Source organism: Strigops habroptila, chromosome 7 (assembly GCF_004027225.2).
Source record: "Strigops habroptila isolate Jane chromosome 7, bStrHab1.2.pri, whole genome shotgun sequence".
Lineage (NCBI taxonomy): Eukaryota > Metazoa > Chordata > Aves > Psittaciformes > Psittacidae > Strigops > Strigops habroptila.
In genome coordinates this window covers 37206145-37228177 of record NC_044283.2, presented here as the reverse complement: position 1 = coordinate 37228177, position 22033 = coordinate 37206145, and the positions used below count along the sequence as shown (strand labels likewise).

Sequence of the window (22033 nt, the reverse complement as noted above, 5' to 3'; positions counted from 1 at the left end):
CTCACTGTGATGAGTGTGTGTAGTTTTCAATTCAACACTTTTGTTTATTCTTGGATTTTTAACAATGTAGCCATTTATAGACAGAAGGATTATATGAACATTTCACCTCTTATCTTTGTTGTATAATTTCTCTCACTACTAAGTAACTTTCCTTTTCACCAAGTTTTTAAAATCACTATCTGAAGCCCTGAACAAATGTAATTAATATGTGGTCTAAATATTTAGCAACAGGTCACAGGATTTCTTGAATTAATTATACTTTTAAAACGGTTCTTAAAATAAATAATTTCACAGGCCATGAAACAAGATCAATTGAATTTCAAAGAAAAAGTTGAACTTTATTCCTAAACAAATGTCTTAATCTAATAGAACATGATTTGTTTTGTTAAACAAGCCTTGCACAGTTTACAGATCTGTACAGAAATATTAATTAGAAGACCACCTACATTGTCACATTGCCTATTTCAACAAATATTCCAGCTATAAACACAATACACTACTTAAAACTCAACAAAAAGTTAAAGAATAATGAGGATGTTAGAACACAGCAATTCCAGTTGCAAAATCTTTGTTTTAAATTATTACAAACAAGTTTGGTATATATTAAAAAAAAAAAAAAAATAAAAATCACAAAGGCTTTTAGAAACCTGAGCAACTTATTCAATTTTAGATTTTCTAAGTGTATGCCATTAAAATTAGATTATTCTCTGTTTTATTTAGCATCACATTTCTTCAAGTCATTTTTTACGCAAGTCATTAAAAAAAGTCTGTTTGGTAACTCAAAGTAACACACCAGAATAACACATTACACAGTTAAGCCTTTGGTAACTAAGGGATTGTGAGATTTCATTAATAAACAAAATACCAGAAGAAGCTTTTATTTTTGTTGTCAATGTATTACCCAAATATTTTATATAAAGATTCTTTGCTAATGTGAGCAAAAGAAAAAAATCATCTGACTTTCAGTAGCCTGAGGTAGATACAGAATGCAAAGGACCTGCTACCTGCTGCCCACTTGTGCCCAGCCTGATAATCTGGGTTTGAAATTTGTTCCACTCTAAATTCTGTGAGGAACATTCTTTGGATCACTATCTGTAACAGAGAAGATACACAGAAACAAAAACTTTTGTTTAGACATTGAGCCTATAATACCTTTCTCCTTTCCCTGATGAGCTAACTTCATTACACACTACAATATAAAAAATCAGTAGTCCTGTGGAGCTGTTACATCCCTTCTGAATTATGAGGAGGAAAAAATAAAAACCAAGTGGTTTTGATCACAAAAAGAGAAGTAATGCTTATGTATCACTGAAGGAGAAAGCTTACTGTACCATGTAAAACCTGACAGGTATTAAGAGATTTGTCAGCAAGGCATGAGAGATGGAGAAAGGCAAAAGAATTCTTGAGAACAGTAAATCCAAAAACTAGACTGAGACTTGGTCACAATTCCCTTTCATGCAACCAAAGCAGGAGAAATGTATGTTGCCCATTATTTTTGGCTTAAATTATTCTGAATAGTGTATTGTACTGTAATGTTACTTAAAAAGGGTAAGGGAACATCAGCAGTATTAAATTAGATCCTAATTTATACTGACAGGACACAGAGTAATCCAATGCTGAACATAGTATGCTATCAGAAGACTTTTTGAATGAGGCTTGACTGCAGAATGAGGTTTTTGAAATAAAAGATCTACAAAGTATGCCCTGAGCTATCAACTTCCTCTGGATTGCAAGAACACGTATAATCTCTTATGGAAGGTACAATACTGCATTTTGAAATCCATTATAGTTGCCATTAGTTGAGACTTGTCCTATACCACCATGCTGCATTCTTCTCCAGACCCAGAAACTAACGGAAAAGAAAATAGATTTATAGGGATTATATATATATAAATTAAAAGGAGGCATATAGAAAGCAGAGGAAAGAGGAAAAGAGGCTCTAGTTATTGAGAGTCTGTAGAAAGATGCAAGGAAGATGTTTAAACTTAGCTAAGCTTATGAATAAAGCTTAGTTTTTATATAACCTTACTGTTATATTGGAATATTTACTCATATTAAGCTTTTTATCTGCTCTTAGAAGTAAAAAATTATCTTATGGATAAAAAAAAGGTTTTGTATCACTGTATTTTGTATTCAACTGGTCACAGTCTTGAACAGAAGAACTTTAAGTAAACAAACCCAGGTATCAAGTATGTGAGCTGAAAATGGGAGTGAGGGAAGAAAGAGACAAGGAAGTAAAAGTTAGTAGCAAAATAGAGCAACCTCACACTCCGTCTCGGGCTGAGATACTATTCTTCAGAAGCAAAGGTACATTTCTCAAACAAATAGTAAATTCCAACACAAAAGGAAGAAACAAATCAAAGGGATCTAGACTTTCTGAATAAAATAGATCTTGTTGTATTAGTCAGTTTCCTCAGAATAAAAGGTTCTAGAGTTTTCTCGAGATTTTAGCAAAAGAAAGTGTCAAAGCAGTAAAGCTTATGCAGAAGAGGAAATTCAAATTCCATAGCACTACCAGCAACCCTTAAGGAAGCACTTTTTCGAGCATATTCAACCACTTCCCAAAGTCAATCTACAGTGATTGTTTGTAATGGTTTGCACAAAATTAATGCAGTAGAAGGACTCCTTTGCCTTTTTTCCTCCAGCAGCTTATTATGTGCACCATGAAGCACACACATGTCCAGGATTGCAGTCCTGGAAATTGGAATTTTGGACACACACTTGTTAATACCAAGAGCCCATTGTAGTCACTGAGGTTACAATTTACAGGACCAGACTATGAAATAATTTCTGTCTGTTCTTTGCACATGTTTCTAGCATTTCTTTTACTGAGAACTGCAATTTCCTCAAGGCTTTGAGACAGCAGCTCTTTTCAAACAAAGTAGATTCAGACACAAGGAACACATGTCCCATTAGAGTAACTGGCAGTGAGAATGACATTTCTGGTATGCTGAATTAGATTTTGTTTCAAACGAAAGTGTTTTGTCTATTTTCAATTTTATTTGAACTAGGATCGCAAAAGAGGCGAAAAATGTAAATGAATGATCTTTAAGAACATTTTGTTTCATACTGAAATAGCTTTAAGACAATTTGGAGAGCAATTATTAACATAGCTTTATAAACACATATGGCAGATGCTGTTACATATTTTTATTAATTTACCTGGAGGTTATTTCTGACATCCTACACAATAATCTCCCATACTGTCTTACGTCCCTGAAAAGTCACATAAGAGTCACTCTAAATTACTAGGGACAAAACTAAACCAGTATCTATTAAATTCCTGTTTTCCCTGAGAAGGAAAGGAACAAAGAATGCAGTTTTGCTGCTCCAAAAGACTCAGATTTTAAAAGTGTAGCCTTAATATGTCTCTCTGAAATTCTTTGCATTTGGATCAATTAGAACTTTAACTATGGCATGATTGTATTTTTAAGATGCCATTAAAATTGACTGTGCCTTTAAATGAATGTGCCCAGATGCTATGGGTACAGCTAATCACAGGCACAAAGGCCCAGTCAAGGTCAGGCTGCAAGTTTGTCTCTAATTGCCCAGTTATACATTCCTTGTTCACCCAAATCTTTTACCGACTTGAGTGGGATTTTTGTTTAGTGAGGATTACAGGATTTCGCCTCCTAGCTTAAGTATTGCATCTATACATCACTGTGTGCAGTATGATTCAGTCCCTACAGTCACAGTATCTGTAGTTTTACTAGCCTGAAATATCATGTTGAGCTTTTTAAGTTTTTCACCCTCCCAAAGCCTTAAAACTCAAACTCAGTTTCCTTCCGTTATGCTTAACTTTCTTTAGCTCTTCTGTGGTCAAGATTATTGGACCTATCACCTGGCAGCCAATGTTTGTCTCATTGCTGCTATATTTTTCATTTCAAACATGCTAACTTGCTTTCAAAACCTACTGGCCTAACTACCTTATTAGTCATTCTGCTAAAATACAAAGACAGTATTTTTCCTACCCTAAAGTCTTTCTCCTAAATCCTTGGTTACATTTCAGCTCCTTATTAAAGCAGTCTGGTGATTTTTAGATGATCTTACCGATGCCCATAATAGCTTTAGTTGACTTCTCTAAACATTTTTGCCTGTCACAGCATATTTGTACGATTAATTCTCAATTCCATTTTTTTTTTTTAGATGTTTATATCAGGTTGTCTGCAGTCCTTCCTTAGTTTACCCCCCAACATATGTTCATAAAACATCTTTTCACCATTATGCAAACAGTACAATCTAGACAAAGTGCATGCTACCATTTTCTATCAGACCAGTTATACGACTCAAAGGCAAGGGTGTTTCTGTGTTGTCAGTTCAGGCCTGTTGGTCTCTTCCTCATCCAAACTGGATGCATGAGGAAACCCAGACACAGCTGACAAGAGAGTTCACTCAAGGGCCTGCTTCTAAGAGCACAAACACAAAATGCCACGAGTTCATCTCCAGAAAGCCAACCATACCTTGGGCTACATCCAAAGGAGCGTGACCGGCAGGTCAAGGGAAGTGATTCTCCCCCTCTACTCCACTCTCCTGAGATCCCACCTGCAGTACTGCATTCAGCTCTGAGGCCTCCAACACTGGAAAGACATGTACCTATCAGAGGGGGTCCAGAGATGGCCACAAAAATGATCAGAGGGATGAAGCACCCCTTCTATGAGGAAAGGCTGAGAGAGTTGGGGTTGTCCAGCTTGGAGAAGACTTCCGGGAGCCCTTATTGAGGCCTTTAAGTTCTTAAAAGGGGCCTATAAGAAAGATGGGGGGAGACTTTTTAGCAGGGCCTGTTGTGATAGGACAAGGGTTAATGGTTTTAAACTAAAAGGGGAGATTCAGGCTAGATGTGGGGAAGAAATTTTTTACAATGAGGGTGGTAAAATACTGGAACAAGTTGCCCAGATAGGTGGTAGATGCGCCATCCCTGGAGACATTCAAGGCCAGGCTGGATGTGGTTCTGGACAACCCGATCTAGTTGAAGATGTCCCTGCTCATTGCAGGGGGGTTGGACTAGATGACCTTTGAAAGTCCTTTCCAAACCATATGATCCTATGATTCTGTGTCCCAGCTGGTCTGGCACCAACGAAGTCCTTCTGCCACTTCCCAGAGCATGCAACTGGCACCTGCAGCATTACACTCTGCAAACACCTTTCCAGGTGTCTGAAACACACCCTTTGACTATTTAAAAAACAAACTATACTCAAAAACAACAATAAAAATCCCTCCGAAGATCCCTCCAAAACAACAACAAATAAGTATTTATGCCTCAGAGATGTTATACAGGAGATGAGGGGACCCATATAAACTGCTATGCCCAAGTGTGTGGTCAGCCTGCTCTGGGCAGCATCAACAAGGGTCAGACCCATACCCAAGCAGCTTGGAGGCTAGAGTTTGGTCTCTACTACAGTCCACAAAGACCACCTGGATATAGTCTTTGCTTCCTTAAGAAATACCATGTACATTCTACCCAGATCAGTGGTCTTCAGCCTATGCTGGTCTTTGGGTGACATCAAATTTTCTGCTGGCCTCAGTTTTAACTATTCATTTCTGATTTTTAAGCAACACATTAACTGTGCACCACAGTTAAAGAGAACTCACAGAGAAGCTGTGAGTTAATAGACTGATTTTTCTCTTATGAGAGGTCCACAGTCTAACATGTTTTTATTAGCAAAGCCTCTTTTCTGTGCAACTGTGAATTACAGCATTTTAAAAGAGTAGAAAAAAATATCATTAACATATAACTATAGTTATTTTCCATCCTCTGGTGTACATGCATTTCAGGATAATTTTATTGTCATTTGAACAAGATTTTTTGAGCAGTAGATGAAAGATGAAGAATTGGTTACATGAGAATCAGAAGCATTAACTGAAGTGACACACTGAGTAAAGTATATTCATTCAGTTAAAAAGTCACCAGCCTGTTGCAAGCAAGAGAAGATGTATAATCACGGCTCCAGTTTGCAGTTTCTCTGATACCCCTACGTGAGGGATCAGCATAGTATTTAACAGGGTCTACTGTCAAGGTTACATTACATTCCAATACGTGTGAAACAGGCACTGCCAATCAACATACACAGCTGTATTTTCCATGCTTGAAAAGCATGTGCTAGTCAGGAGATTTTATCAAGCTATTTACTTTAAACACAAAAAAGCACTTAACTCTTACTGATAAACAAGGGACGCTAAGTCAGTGCTGAGTCTGGGACACTGCTACAAGGCTACAGTCAACAGGCACTGTCAGGTCTGGACCACATGCAGAAACAGTTTTCTTTTTGGGGCTCAAGCAACAGCCTGGTCATCATACTCTTGTTGCCCTTGGCATATACAGTAGCAGCAGAGTGCACTGCTGATTGCCAGATAATGTACAGATCAGTAGATGCTTGCTGGCTTTGCATGAGAACTAAGTCTCTTTCAGTATCATGGTATTCAGTCACAACGAGTAAGGGAGGTTGGATTCGGTTCAAAGGCTGGACTGCTGTAATGTAAATGAAAGATGAGTTATCTTGCTATTCTGTCTGTAACCAACATGGAGCACACCCATGGAGGGCATGAATCAGAACTGGACAATCCAATTTTTGGAAGGTAACTAGCCCTGCCAAGTAAGTGCACATCTTTAAACTGAACTTAAAACTGTAGTTTTTATGTGAATTGAAATTCTTGTGTGGCTTATTCCGACCTTCTTTCAGTAAAGCCTGCACTAAGCCATGGTAGTTTGTAGCCTAGAAACAGAACAGAAAATACTTTCTTGCTGAAGTATCCAGATATATCTTTTCCATTCTCAGTCTTTTTCAGATTTTTAACAAATACTTGTCATTTAAGGACGGATCCCTGTTCTCTACAACCATATGTGGTTGGCTTCCTGAGCTTAATCCCAATATTCTCTCAGAACATTCCTTACATGAGATGCCTAAAACTCCTCTCAACAGTCTTTAAGACCAAATGACACATGAATTAAAATCTCTCTGCACTGACTGTCTATGCAACAGTATCTGTACCTACTGATACTGAGCGCAGACTCCAGTACTGCCTAGTCAGCACTTTAGGGCTAAACACACTTGCAGGTAGTTTTGGAAAGCACATGGACACTGCTGACATGAACAGCAACATTTCATGATACTCACCATTTACAAAATTAGTATTCAAATAGTAACTGCAGGAAATACATGGGGAAAGGGAGCGATGCTATAAATGTTCAGTTCCTACAGCTTTGCACAGGGGCAATAAAAAAGACCACACACACTAAAGCCCCATCTCAATTCTTTGAGACAGCCATGTCAGGCAAACATCACTGGCAGGCAGAATTACGCCTATTTATTAGTACGTCCAAACTTGAAGCAACAGAATTTCTGGGGAAAACAAACAAAAAGCACCTTGCAACTGACCTTACCAATATTCTTGATAAAAGGCTTTACATCTGCTAATAAAAGTAAAGTAGAAGTTACCCTTGTTATCAAATCCTGAATCAGGAAGTACAGCATATTACAAAGACGTTGATTTGCTGCTATATTTAAAGTGATTGCCTAGGATTTATACTTAATCTGGTCTTCAGAAAGCACAAGCTATCCTAGATAGAAATAGATGGCAGAAAGCCCACACCCAGACAGAACATATGGCACATTATTATGAATAAATAATTTGCTTATGATTTTTTCAAAGGAATATTAAATAGCCAGTGCAGTAGAGTCAAATCCAGCAACAATATAAATGGCACAATATACAGTTATGTGCTTGTTTATAATTTCAGATTTATCACAGATATATTAATGAGTCACATTTCCACGATTTCAGATATATTAGTGGGTCACGTGTAAATGTTTTTTGTGTGTAATGAACAGACAATATATGGGAAGAATTAAAGAATTGGGAAGTATAATTTTCATTAAAAATGTCTCCCAAATGTAGCAAAAATAGGTAAATGTAGCCTAAACCTGAAATTTGAATGGCTACTGCTTGTTTTTATTCATGTACCTGACTGCCTTACAAAAGGACTTATTTTGCAAAAACAAAAAAGTATTTAGCTCCTCTGAAAAAAAAAAAGTGGCTCAAAGACATGGATCTAAAAGCCAAACTTATATGACATTGACAATGTTTGTAGCTTATACTAAAAGTCCAGATTCTGGAACTCATGTCGTTACAAAAAAATGTCTTTAAAATATAATTAACATCTCCTGCATTTGAAGGACAAGTGCTAAGAACAGATTGAGAAAGCTAGAAAATTTCATCCCACAAAGAAGTTACTTTGTCTTGAAAGACAGGTGAACTTCACAGAGACACAGTTTACATAGACAAATTATGATTTCTCAACAAATGAAAAAATAACCCTGGTTTACATTTCATTTCTAAAGAAACGACAAAAACTGGAGAAGTCTCCTGTTCTGTCTCTTGCATTGTTCTTGAGCGTGTATTACAGGACTCCTTCCAAGAAATCCCCCCTTCTACTCCTCCCGATGCTTCCCCTGGATCCTCAATTTTAACATCTATTTCTTTGGGATTTCATCTTCTTTCCTTCAATATTGACTTAAGAGTAGTGTTTCACCTTCTGATCTCATCCCCTTGGATATCATCAGGGAAACCAGAGCTCCTATAACAATACTGAAAGTATTGTTTAACAATACTGAAAGTATTGTTAAACAGCAGTAGAATAGCAGTAGAATAGCAGTCTCCTTATCAAGCCTAAACACAAAAACTGGAAACTGAAGAACAATAACTCAATTTTACAGCAGCATTCCAGGTTTTGACATTTTTTTGACATTTCTGACATCTGCACATTCCCCACTGGAATGTGGGGAATTAAGTTGATCATTTCTAAAAATAGGAATGCATGTGTTTCTATGTGCCTCCCCCCCTCCATTGCCAAATAACAGTTTGCATGAACTGATAACTTTAACAAATCATTTAAATTATAAAAGCATGGTGTATTTGTATGCTATAAACATACAGCATATTCCACCAAACTATTATTTGAGTTAAGCAAAAGGAAGCAGGTTTGGGGGGGTTGGGTTTTTTTTCTTTTTCTCTTGTTTTGTTTGTTTGCTTAATGCTGGCTGGCACTGGATACTTCCTGTTCCTCCCAGAATGACAGTTATTTGGGCTGGAAAGGTCCTCCGATGGCCATTTAGTCCAACCTAGACCAAAGACAAGAAAAATCTACCATCTCTCTGGGAACCTTGTTCTGATGCTTATTATCCCCCCTCCACCCTTTTTTTTTTTCTTCTATCTTTTGGAAGCCTCTCTTGTTTCTACTTAGGATCATTGTCTCTTTTTCTAAGCCTGTGCACCTCAGTGAAGAGCCAGGCTCCATCTTCATTGTAACCTCAACTTTTGGAAGATCAGTATTAGGTCTCATCCTTTCAGACTCTTCTCATAGGGCACGTGTTTCAGCCCATCTCGGTGGTCCACTGCTACACTCAAACAAGTTTATCAACATCTTTGCTGCAGAAGACAGTGTCAAAAGCCTTGCTGAAGTCAAGGTAGTTGAAATCCACTTCTCTGCTTTTATCCACAGATCTAGTAATTTTATCATCGATGGTGATCAGATTAGGCAATCATGTTTTAGCCTTGGCATAACCATGCTGCCTCCAAAAGATATCCCATTTACCAGCTCCCGGAATAAAACAAAGTGTATTTACGCTAAAAAAGCTCTATCAAAGGCCAGGACATGTACTCTGCTACTTGCCTTCCTCACTGCCCTCAGGATGTTTGCTCTAATAATTAATGGTTGCTAAAAAACAAGGCTGCTATTGATTATTACCTCCTTGGCCAGTTCTTTATTTGGAAGAACAGCATCACCTAGGTATACTGCATCTACATTACAGTCCCTTGACAGTGTCCGGAAACCTCCTGGGTTGCCTATATGTGTTGCCCTTCCAGCAGGTGTCAGGGAGGCTAAGGTCCCCCCTAAGAATGAGGGGCTCCAAGTTGCTTAAATATGACTTTGTCCTCTTCCTCATACTAACCAGATGACGTGTAGCATATGTTCACCATAATGTCACCCATACCAGCCCCTCCTCTGATTCTAATCCACAAACAGCCCATCCACTCAAACTGCTTCTTTATGTAAAGGGAAACCCCCATCCTTTTGTTCTCTGCCTGTCTTCCTATATACATCCATCACTGTTTGGAACAACAATGCCTTAGTGATGTGTCTGCATGCAGAGCTCTGCCTCCTAATTGATTCCTAGGTTGCGTGCATCAGTGTGCACACAATTCTTCCCTGACAGTCTATAAACCAGAAGATTTATGTTTTGCTTTAGAGTTTTTCCTCAGATTTGACCATCTGCTGATAGTACTTTTCTGTCTGTCATCCAAATTTTGGATTCTTTACTCTCAACATATTTTTTTTGCTTGTCTTTAAAATCAGTTTCTATCCCTCTCCACTCCAGTAAGAAAATATTAATTAAAAAGTGCATACAATCTAACAAAGTAGCAGTTTGCTTGTCAGCTATCACACTCTCAAATTAGCATTGTTACTTCTGGGAATGCTGGACTGTGGTAAATTAAAATGATGAAAAAGATGTAGAAGTCTGTGCATTAGCACGTTCAGTCAGTATCATGTGTGCAGGCAATGGAAGGAAAGGCTATTAGCCAAACAAGGCCAAAATCTCTTATAACACAGTGATTTTAAAGACTGGAACTGCAAACTGAACACAGTATCTTGGATTGAGCAAACAGCCATATAGGTGCAGTTATCCTGCACTGGTACTCCAACTACCTCAATTAAAAGTTACCCTAGGGATGTCCACTGATTGCAATACTGAGATTGCCTAACTTAATTGTTTTGCATGGGATACACTCCCATGGGACACTGGCTCTCTAGCTGGGAGGTGCTGCTGACTCTGGACAGACAAGAGGCCTTGCAGAGGGATCTACACAGATTGGAGCATTGGGCAATGGGATGAAATTTAACAAGTCCAAATGCCGGATTCTGCAGCTAGGATGGAGTAACTCCTAGTTACTAGTATAAACTGAAAGAGGAGTGGCTGGAGAGCAGCCCTGCAGAAAGGGATCTAGAGGTGCTGGTTGACAGCAGGCTCAGTGTGAGCCAGCAGTGTGCCCTGGCAGCCCAGAGGGCAAACCACATCCTGGGGTGATCAAACTCAGTTTAACCAGCCTGTCAAAAGAGGTGATTATCCTGCTGTATTCAGCATTGTCACGGCCTCACCCCGTCTGCAGTTCTGGCCACCACAATTCAAGAAGTATGTGATGGTCCTTAAATGTGCTCAGAGGAGGGAAACAAAGCTAGTGAAAGGAATGGCCTATGAGGAGTGGCTGAGGACTTCGGATTTGTCCAGTTTGGAGAAAAACAGGGTGAGGGGTAACCTCATTGCCCTCTACAGCTTCCTGAAGAGAGGATGTGGAAAGGGAGGTGCTGATCGCTTCTCCATGGGATCCAGTAATGGAACATATGGGAATGGTTCAAAGCTGTGCCAGGGGAGGTTTAGACTGGACATTAGAAAGCATTTCTTCACTGAGAGGGTGGTCAAATGTTGAAATAGGCTTCCTAGAGAGGTGGTTGATGCCCCGTGCCTAAGCCTGTCATGGTTTAAGAGGGATTTAGACAATTTAATTTAATTATGTGCTTTACCTTTTGGTCAGCCCTGAAGTGGTCAGGCAGTTGGATGAGATTATCATTGTAGGTCCCTTCTAACTAAATATTCTATTCTATTCTAGTATCTGGAAGTGAACAGTGTTATCCCACTGAAGCTGAACTACATCTTGAATAGGAAGTCTAAAGCACATTACAAGGAAGAGGTTTTCTCAGGAAAGCTGACTGTGCTGCACTGGCACAGAAAAGCAGAAAGGGCAGCTAAGAGGTACAGAATTGCTCGCAACACTTATGCTACCATAGTTCAGGGCTTAGATATATAGAGCACAAAGCAGTAGAACCCAAAATGTGTCCTAAGCCAGAAAATCAGCAGGGCCCCAGTTCTGCTTGGGATATTGCCCGGCAAGACATGGAAACACTGAGCAACAGTGAGGATCACCAGCCTCACATCTTGAACTACAATTCCAGTCCCTTGGCCAAGCCTGCACAAGAGTTTTAGATAACGACAAGAGTAGTCTCATTGTGAGCTAGCATTTATAAGAAACGTATGGTGTTTCTCTTCCAGCAAGTCAATTGACTAATGATAACTTAATATTTACATAGTGAGTGAAGGTCACTAAAAAACCAAGATGTTATTGACCCCTACAGTTAGCTCAGAGAACCTCACAGTGTTAATGCTGACTACTGAATTGAAAAACATGACAGACAACTCCTATTGATTATTGTTATAATATTGTAAAAAAATGCAGATCACTCATGGCTCCTCATAAACAGAATACTCTTAATCCAGATTTTCAGTTGTGAAGCCACACATCCAGACTTAATATTAACCACTTTTGGTTTTTTTTACAATTAAACCAAAGAGATAATCCCCATGATGAAAGTAACATGATATACACATCAGTAGAGCTGGAGTACAGATTAGCCAGTACTTACTCTGTTTTTGAAACAAAGCTATTATGAAACACAAACATTGTCTGGTGATAATATTTACAAAGTCTTAAGCAGGACCTGAGTATAATTCCCTATATATTGCTTGGTTAGAGAAACTTTTGTTAGAAGCTAGATCATAGCACAGAAAACAAAGATGCAGGACCAGAATATGCTATGTTCTCTGTTGGTCCATGAAGCACTTTTTCAAAATTCAGACAAAAGCAGACTGTATAACATTATAACAGCTCTAGACTAAAATCAGAATTATTTCTATTGATAAATTTTGCTTGGTTTTAAACAATGGAAGAAAAGGCAGCCCAATCCCTTTGATAGAAGTGACCATAAATTAAAAAGCCCAGTTAAAAATACACTTGAAAGTACAATTCTATCTTTACAGCTGTTGTGACTGCAGCTATGCTGATTTTAGTGGAGTTCAGACTACTTACAGCAGCTGAAGATCTGGTCTTCCAATTTAAATTCTGTCTTGACTTTGAGTAATTCTGTTGAGGTCACTAGAACAGGGTTACTCAGGACATAAATTTGCCCCAAGGGCTTTTGTTGCCTAAGCTATATTTATATTACATTAATGTATAAACAGAAAATGCCTAAGAAGTTCCAGTAAAGCAATTCATGTAATTAGTTTGTAACTTGTGCTTAGGTCTCTCAAGGGTTACTAGGGGTCAAATTAGGGAAATGTATTTCTGAAAAGCACGAGTCCTGAAATAATAAAGCTTCAGCTCACAATTCAAAGCAGTAGCACGTCTGTCTATGACTTCTAATAATCTTTTTTAAAAGTAAATGGATTAAAATGATGGAATAAAATACATTTGAAATGATGGAATAACATATTAAAAAGCAAATAATATTTTTGTGTGTTTTCATAAATAAAAATACTTTATTTAATTTCTGTTTAAACTTCAGAACATGAGAAAAAGAAAGACTTTTTTCATATATTCTAAAATAGAAAAAACAATTCATATGCAAAGAAAAAGCAAGTATTGTATATGTCGCACAATCTGTAACCTATCCTAGCTTGAAGTTGAAAATTCAGTAAACTCGCATCATATAAAGCACATACAAATTGGCAGGATTGTGGCCTAGAAACTGAACACTGGCGGAACAGAGCAAGCTGTTTTACGGGAACTGATGCCACTTGTGATACACATAAACAGAGTAGCCATGTCTTCTTTTGCAATCAGCATTACGGTTCCATTTTAAAAAGACAAAAATTATGTAAATTGAAGGTTGAGAAACAGTATAAAACATGCCTTTTGAGAATGCTAATGAGGAAAACTTTCTTTTATTAACTAAACCTGTCTGAGAACCCTAAAGGGCCATTAAAATATAATTAAAATAAATTATCAAAGGTCACCATGCACCAGTTGTTCACTTGGGTAACTATAAAGGCAGATACCAGCCGTTGATAACTCTCATTTATTGAATTTATTAACAGGCTACAGGAATGTGCTTGTTGCATTACCTGACTATGCATATTGAACAAGTATTTTATTTCAACTTCACTTCCTTCCATTTTACACAGTCCACAACCATTTGCACTGTGCAAACACATAATGCTATTTTTTTTAGATCCTGTTACATTACACATGACATTCATCAACACACCTAGCAGTTACAGAAAACTGAAAAGAAATAGTAACGAAATGCAATCTCCTTAAGGCCTAAAGAGGACAGATAAGCCATAACTTTCAGACAACCACTTGCAGCATGTAGTTCACTAGATTTATACGCTAGTACATCAATCCTCTGGATCTTTTTCATACTAAATATGTAAATCCCTTATTTCACAGTTGCTGACAAAGGAGGAATTTTGGAAGTGGAGATCAAAAGGAATAAAAGTCAAATCTGTGTGAGTCCAGTTAACATTACAAAAACATGATGCTTCCATATATGGCTAGAATACCAAGTGATCTGGGCAACCACGAACACATCAACTTTAACGGAAAAAGACAGAAATATATATTTCTGAAATATGGGCAGAAGTGGAAAAGTGCTTTTCACATAGTTCACGAAGGATAGCAAACCCTGAAAATACAAAGATATTTGTGATGCTGCTTTCCAACTGCATTATACTCTTATATTACAAAGTTTCTAGTTTGTTTGTGTGGATATAGTTCTAGTATGTAACTAAATAAAAGGTCATTTGAATTAAAAAGGAATTCAAACAAATTCCCACTGAAATAAGAGGCAATATTATTGTTTCTGATTTATGGGGGAGGAACAGCTGGCACTTATTATGTCTGTGTACTACATCAATCACCAGCAACACATAAATTCTGATAAGGGTACCTTATGTCCCTATAAATACAAAGCTGTTTTTCCTTTCCTAGACCAGATTGTTAGCTTATGTAAAGTGGCACAGCTCTAAATCCAGCCCTCTATCTTCTCATCAGTTCAAATGATTTACCAGGTGAAGATTTATCTAGTTTAGCTTTTACAGATGTTTCATGTTATTGTGTTTTTTCATTGTTGTTTTTTGTTTGTTTGTCTTTTGTTTCTGTTTGGTTTTGTTTGTTTGGGGTTTTTTTTTGCGCGTGTGTGTGTGTTTTGTTTTCAATCAGGTGATTGAGTTCTGCACAGAAACCTCTTATAGCACCAGTATCAGCAAGCATTGCTGGTTTTGATCGAAGTTATAATTACAGTAGATGCCAATTAGTGCATCATATCTACTACAGCATGTGCTGTACATAAACAGATAACTACTACTGCAACTGGATAGTGACAAGAATGAAAAGAAGGTAAGGACATTAACCACAGAAAGATGAGTAGGACATAGCCTCCCACGATCCGAACACCCAATGTACAGGACATCAGTACTGGCAAACAAACGTGCTTTAACTTTCCAATCTGCTGAGGAAAGAACGAGGCAGAACAGATTGTCCAGCAAGCTTCTGTTACGTGCTTATCACAATTTTTGGTACAGAGCATAGAGAAACCCACTGAAGAGCAAACATTTCTAAATTCAACTAAAACTACATGGGAGTACTTAGTCAAGAATGTGAAGAAGGAAAAAGAGTTTTCCATTTAATAGTCCATTAACCTTCAAATGAAAGTTGATCTTCTACGTAATAGAACGGAGCAGCTTATTGACTGATTGCGCTGAGAAGACAGAATTGTATTTTTTAGTCTTTACTTTTTTCCTAAAAGGTTAGTTGCAATCAGGCAGCTGACATGATCGACACAGCGACAAAGAGCTTCAACTAAAATGGGGAAACCATTCTTCTGTATGTTGGGGGGGGGGAGGGGAGATCAAATTATTTAATCTAGTTTTCCCTAAGATACTTTTAATTCTGACAGAAGGAACAACAGAGCTGTTAGTTGCTATCTTTGAGAAGGATAACCAATCTGGAAGACTGGTGGTTTCAGGAGACAGGAAAAGAAAACCAGAGCTCTTATCCCAGGCTCAACCCCAATTGCACAAACACTAGAGCAAACGATAAACAAACAAGCTGTTTGCAAGTTCTTGGGGAGCAGGAAAAGAAAAATCCTTATCCCCTACCCTGCAAGAGACTGTAAACCTCTGATACAGACATGTATAACACACAAATCATGTCAAATGAATCCCATCATCTTTTCCTGTTATGACAGGGAAATGGTTCATTCTGATAAGGAAGCAGTGATAAGGATCCGATGAGTTAGGATAAACCCTCTGCATGATAATAAGCAGTATTCTAACATTTTCACATGGGAAGAGCCACACTTTCTTCCTGCAAACTCACAGCCCAGCCCAATGTCAGTGCTTCCAGCACCCCTCTCCCAACCTTGTGCCATCCCTGCATGCAAATACAGACACCAGTCAGACCCAGCTAGCTTCTGCTGCTAAAAAGATCACACATACTTTTAAATATACTATTTCTGCAGAATAATAAAATTTGCAGCCAAAACCTGCTATAGCTGCACACCAAATATTTGTATAACAGCTTCCCTCCACCCATGTATGATTTTGTGAGGTCCTGCGGCCAAAGTGACCCACTAAAAGATACTGATAAATAAACTCGGCCCTTTCTCCAATGTGTTGCACTGATTAAAGACTACAAGAAACAGAAACAATTGTCATGGAGCTGCACTTCCTTTTACAATTATTATTAAGAAAAAAATCATCATTTTTTTCTGTCAGTTCAGATGCCTAACCCCTCTTTTCTTGGAAAGCTTGTGGCCTCAGTGTTCATTACAAGCCTCATCTTGTCCACTCTGTAATTTATTTTGCCTTTAGTAAGACTTTCTCCTTGATATTCTAAGATGCAGGAAATAAGATCTAGAGGAAGTTACTACAAAGAGGGAAGTAAAACTGTTGGAAAACTGTACCCTACATTGTTTATCAATGGTTCACTGCCAAAGTGAACCCAGCTGTACTCTTGGTGCTCTGCTGTTTAACGTATTCGCTCTGGATTCGGATGGCAGAAGAGGGAAATGCTTAAAAAATATGCAGCTGACTGCTGTGTGATATGTTGTAGAAACTTTGGAGGACATGATCAGAATTCACAAGGAACTTGGTTGATAATAGAAATACTCAAAAAAAAAAAAAAAAAAAAAAAGGCAAGACGAGATTTTGTCAGGACGCTTCTACTCTTCAGGATCTTTTAAGTTCTGTCCCTCAAGCAGGAATACTCAAGTGGACAAACACAAATTGAAGAGGTTCCAACTTTGTAGCAGCTCTCCAGAAAAGCCATCTGAGTCACAAGCTGAACACAAGTTAACAACTACAAAGAACAAACTGAAGAGACCACTGTTTAGTCTAAAGAGGAGCTTGAGTGGAGTAAAGGGCTAAATACAAAGAAGGAGGAAATAAGCCATATCCCCTATCCACATTATCCAGGGCAAATAGTAGTGGACTTACATTTACAGCACACGATATTTACATTGGATGTCAGTAGAGTTGTGTTGAATAATCTCTTTTTCTAGAGATCTATACAAGTATATAAGCAAAATTCCCCGTTTGTCTCACAACAGTTTTCCCTTTACTGTCCCATACAAAGACCTATCATGTCTTTTTGTGTTTGCTTTTAATCTAGCCAGTGTCTTGCTTTTCTGCCAGTCTTGTGGCAAAACTGTACCACCACAGATGAAGTCACAGAAACCAATCAAGGCAAATTTCTCTAATGGAAATAGATAAGTATAAACTATTAAAAATCGTTATAAATATTCCAAAGTATATGCAACAAAATAAGGGCATGTAGATTCAAAATTTCTTTTACTCTGAGGCTTCAGCTAGATTCACTGGACCAAATACTGCTTCAAAATTCATGTGAACAGCTCTTTATGGGCTGTATATGCAAGCTTGATTCCATGAAAAAGTGTCCTTGTGTATAATTAATTTTATCTATTAGAAGGAAAGTACAGTTGCTTTAAAAATACACAAGAAATAATCCTGTAGACTGATTTTTAATTAAATGGGTTGGGATATAACCAGTCAACAAAATCTATTTCTGAAGATGTATGAAGTCCTTCTAAACAAAATGACCCTCCATTCTAGCCGCATCATGCAGACATTCAGCAGAAGCCAATTCTTTGTGTAAGAAACACTTGTATAGTTGGCTTGATTTATTGACCCACTACAAAAATGCTAAGTTCTTTAGAAGGAGAAGAAAATGTAGTCTTGGAACAATATATTCACAATATACAGACCTCAACACCAACATTTCTATCTAAGCTTCATAAACATAACACTGGGGATCATTCTTAAGTTAAAGCTTTGCATTTAGAAGCTTACTAAATAGCTAACAAGAAATTATGGCATCATTTTAATAATTATTTTGCCATTTTGTTTACTAGAATATTTTATGATGAGGTACACCTACCCTGAAGTAATGGAAAAAATGTATTTCATTAGTTTAGTAAAATACAAAGTAAATTGTAATATACGCTAATACAAAATAATTCCTTGCTTTCACATAAAGTGATGTAGTTTAGGACACAGAAAAACAGAAATTGTACTTCCTTCTTTTTAAAACACCACCCCCAAAAGCTGGTATGTTACTCTAAACAATGCAGATGTTCACAAATCACACTTGGACAAGTAAAGCTTCTAATTAAAAAGACACCATCTTTCAAGCAAAAAAAACCCCACAAACTATACAAATGCAAAATCTTGGTCCAACCCCACAGCAATCAATAATGAAATATCCACCAGTATCTGTGGATGGTGAACCAAACATATACACAAGGAATGTCCGAATCTATAGAACGAGATTTGAGACACAGTAAGTGTAAGTACTGCTTTAATTACTTAACCATCCTCCAAAATTCTTCCTATTAATCATAGAGAAAGTGATCTGAAGTGAAGATGTAAGAAGAGGAAATAACATGAGAGGTATTAACCAAACCTATTCAGTTTTGCTGCCATTTGCAATTATTCGAACAGCCAAGACCACAGCCATCTCTTCAAGGAAGTTTATGGGAGCACTTAAACGAGCCTTTGCTATAGACCTTCTTTGTTTAAATGAGCCCATAATGTAGTGATAATTGGTATTTACGTTCACCATTTGTGGGTGGCTATAATCTGTTTCCTACATATCATCACTGTAAGGAAAAAAACATAGGCAAACCCAAATTAACTGCTATAAGTAAGATGGATGAGAATTCTTAAAAGCAAATTATTAGTAATTTGAAAACAGCCAGACTGCTAATTTTAGATTGCTCATAATCATGAAGACATCAGTGGGAACTCTTTCAGAAGCAGTCCAGTTGTATTTCAAGAGTCGAAAAGTGAATCAGACATGAAACTAAACGTTGCATTTAAATAACATGCTTTTTCAAAGCTATGATTTTCTAATTAGCAAAAGTGTTATAAAGTTCTAATAAATTATATGGGTATAAATTAATCTAATTAAAACATTATGGCTTTAATCCGAAAGAGGAATCCTGAAATCAAGTCATCATTTGAGTTTGCATGACAATTTAGAGTATCAGTCTATTTGAGTTGCACGACAATTTAAAGGAAGAGTAAGCATCTTTCCTAATAATTATGTCATAAAAACCTGCAATATTTGGCTTTCTAGAAAGAATTCTCTCCTATAATAAAGACACTAGCACTGCAGTTCTAGCTGAGGTTCCATTTATATAACTGAACTCAAATGTTTTGCTGTTTTAAACTACCTCAGGGAGAATAAAAAAGAAAATTACTATTGGTCCCACTTTTAATACAATTCAAGTTTAATTTAAAGCACTCATTAAAAGTAAAAATCAACACTCTTAAGCACATCATTTTAAACGCTCTCTGAAACAGCTCCATATTGAATCGTAACTCTAGCTAATTTCTAAATAAATTAAAGCTCTAAAGACTAAGCTCATCCTCTGCATGTGAGAAATTCCACTGCAGAAAGTATCCCCTTATAGCTTTGGTCTAGACCAAAAAAATAAGTAAATAAATTGTAAACCTATAGATCAATGACCATATTTTCATCTTGATGATAGACAACAAATTTCTTGGGTAAACAAGGTTACAGTGAAGTGGATAGGGATACACACAGAACGGCTAAACGGGCATAACAGCAACACCGCTCTCCTGTCTGTCTCTCTCTGAACTTTAAGCCTTTTGAGGCAGGGTTATGCTCTTGACACTACACAATGTAGAGTAACATAAGATGAATCACATTGAACGGCCTAAATAATGCCTAACAACGTTAACAAGTATTGCTACATGAGCACTAATGCATACAACAAAATTACACATGTATCACATTTTTTTAAAATGTCACTAACTTGCATAACTTTACAGCCATGCCAGACATGATGTGGTGAGAAGAAAAATACACAAACAGAAGCCTTCACGAGTAAAAAGCTTCGGCATTTGCCAGGATGCAATGTTTACACATTCAAACTGTTTTGCTTTCAAGGTGCACACTCTAATAGCTGATCAACAGGTATTTTCCTTACTATTCATTGCACTCATAAAAACCTAACTCAGTAAGTTTTGACTGAGCAGAAAAGAAAGCTTTGTCAGTAAAAAAAAAAAATTGAGTCAACTAAAATGTGCGACCTGTATCACTAGTTTGGGGACATTTGCTTGGCACACGTACTAAGTTTTAAACTCCTTCCTGATATTATTGTTTTGATTTTGAAATAGCTGGAAAATTGTTATATAACTCATGATATGGTGTGATTAAGATTGTATTGGTGATCAGCTGTCAGAAGACTTAAGCTTCTAAACACATTTTTTTTCCAAGTAATGTAGAGATATCAAAATTTTTTAAGAACATAAAATGCAGTTGGATCAGTCAGCTACCTACCAAAAAAGCCTATATCCAAAAAGAATAGTGATCAACAAAAAAAGGACAGAAATTTAATACATTAACTAAAACTGGCTTTACGAAACACTAAGGCTGAACAAAAGGTTGCATTAGATACAGTATGGTAAGCCCATGCAGCTTTGTTGCATCCCAATGTACCCAGTTCTCAGGATGTCATCTAACTTTGTACATGACATCTGTTTGGGCTGCTGTTTGAAGATGCAATAGAACAAACCACAAAGACTGCAAAGCCAAATAACTAATTTTCAGTGAGAGGGTGAAAACAGCCTGACTGCCTGCATTCATAAAGTAGCGAGGAAAACAAAGGATGATGGTAAGAGGTTTCAGGAGGGAATGAAATCTGGAACAATAGAGAAAAGGAACATGGCTTCATAGCAGAATAGTATCTTGCTCCAGCTCCAGCTGAGGAAGAACTTCCATCTTAGCAACCACTTAGAAGAAGAGAAATCTTGGTTGTCCTCCAAAGCTCTCTAAACAGTAGTGGTAAAAAACTGAAACAGAGAAAAGCATGTAGAGACTCTGTAATAGTGTCTACAACTCTTTATCTTTTTTAGAATCAAAAGGTCTCCAGTAGCTAAAATGAAGAAACCACACAGTTGGAGTTAGTGCAAACAGATGTTTAAGGTACTGGATGGCTGGGGTGTCTGAAAGTCCTGCTCTCAGAGATGAGAGGTACACCAAGGCAAGATACAGTGTTCCAGCCTATCTTGATTAAGAGAAGCCCAAGCAGATTCATCATAGTGAAATCCAAGCACAGCACACCCATGAGTAGTGGATTCCTAAACAAGCAAACAAAACACAGATCCAAGACATGAACCTAAAAGGCCAATATTTTTAAAACTGCCTTGAATAGAAAAAATAAAGGAAATAAACTTGACCTTTATTAACACAAAAGAGAAGATTTTGTAACAAGTTGAAAAAACAAAACAAACACCACCCCCCCCTGCACACACACAAAAACCCCCACCTCAAAATCAAACAACAAACAAAACCAAAACCATACACATGCATTCCTTTTAACTTTCAACACAAAGTAATCTCAGGTTTCTCAATTCCTCAGGCAATGCTGAGAGAAGAGAACCTCCAGGGGCTAATTTAGAATTGCATGGGTTAAATTATCCTCTGAAGCTGTTCCATCTCCCTGATCCCTCTCAGAACAGCTTTGGGTGACTAAGTTTCTAATACCAGAGTCATCTAAATGCCTATACATGCTGGACTGTGTTTGAAATACAACTCAGTTAACAAGAACAATGAAGTCCTCAGATGGTAACAACTACCCTTTTGCTCAGAATCTTGC

At 37.4% G+C, this 22033-nt stretch overlaps 1 protein-coding gene across 1 annotated transcript in view; it reads right to left on the bottom strand.

Annotated features, from left to right (window-relative positions):
- Positions 1–22033, bottom strand: part of VEGFC (vascular endothelial growth factor C) — a 72149-nt gene that overhangs the window by 30318 nt on the left and 19798 nt on the right. The window lies entirely within an intron of this gene.